General features: G+C 51.7%; 1 protein-coding gene across 1 annotated transcript in view; it reads right to left on the bottom strand.

Annotated features, from left to right (window-relative positions):
* Positions 1-1001, bottom strand: part of ACSBG2 (acyl-CoA synthetase bubblegum family member 2) — a 29676-nt gene that overhangs the window by 20249 nt on the left and 8426 nt on the right.

The following is a 1001-nucleotide window of genomic DNA, read 5'->3' as shown; positions in this document are numbered from 1 at the left end:
TCTTTCCCTCCCCCTGCCCATGCAGTAAAACTTTTGCTCTTTGTCTTGACTGACAGGTCAGTATCAGTAGACTGCAACCATCACAGAGGGTTGAGGGCAACAGCCTCCTGAATTCTGCTGTGCAGAGCTGTGGCTTTGGTTGATGAGTCGAAGGAGGCCCTCCCGGCTCTTCGTCTCCTGGCACCTTACGCTTCACAGCCAAGATCCAGCTAACCTTCTGGTTGGAGTAGGGCTATAGAAATCCTCCATGAAGGTGGCCGGAACTGGAGGGGGGTTCCGAACTCTCTACCTAAACCTAGACCTGTGAGGTTCACGTAAGCAGGCCTGTGGGATTCTTGCCCCCCTGTTCGTGCAAAGGAAGGAGTGTGCCTGTATGACATTTCTAGCCAGTCCAGTGAAAAAGTCATTTCCAACATCCAGTACAGTCCTTATAACCAAGTCTCCGGCATGACCTGGAGAGAAGAGATGACAGAAGTGCTTGTAACAGCTGGACAAGAGTTTTCCAGAGAGAGAAGAAACAGACTTCCAAAAAGCCTGAAGCAGGCAGTAGCTGGGATGTTGGAGGGATATAAGAAGTCCAGGCTGGCTGGAATGGGGATGGAAGGGAGAGAAGGCCGGGGGAGGATGCAGGAAGGGATGGAAGGGCCAGGTAGGCCATGCCTTGGAGGTGACAGCAGGAGTTTGCAGTTGATTGTAAAGGAAGAAGGGAAGCACTGGAGGGTCATGAGCCGTGACCGTCACCCAGAATCAGAGATTTCCAAGTGGAGCTGGCTTTGAGTCTTCGATGCAGAGCAGCCAGAACAAGAAACCTCCCACAAACTGCACCTTTGATGAAACTAAGAGATGGAAATAATTCATGCATGTGAGGCTGAGTATACCAGAGCAAGGACAGGAAGCCATAGCAATGAGGTGGCTGCAGGGGAAAGGGTGGGGCACGTGACCTCTCCTAACGGTGGAAAACCCCAAATTGGAAGCCAGTATTCACGGCAAGAAGGAGAAGG

This window comes from Lipotes vexillifer, unplaced genomic scaffold (assembly GCF_000442215.2).
Source record: "Lipotes vexillifer unplaced genomic scaffold, Lipotes_vexillifer_v1.1 scaffold1011, whole genome shotgun sequence".
Lineage (NCBI taxonomy): Eukaryota > Metazoa > Chordata > Mammalia > Artiodactyla > Lipotidae > Lipotes > Lipotes vexillifer.
The sequence above is the reverse complement of the archived record's forward strand: the minus strand, read 5'-3'. Positions and strand labels throughout refer to the sequence as shown.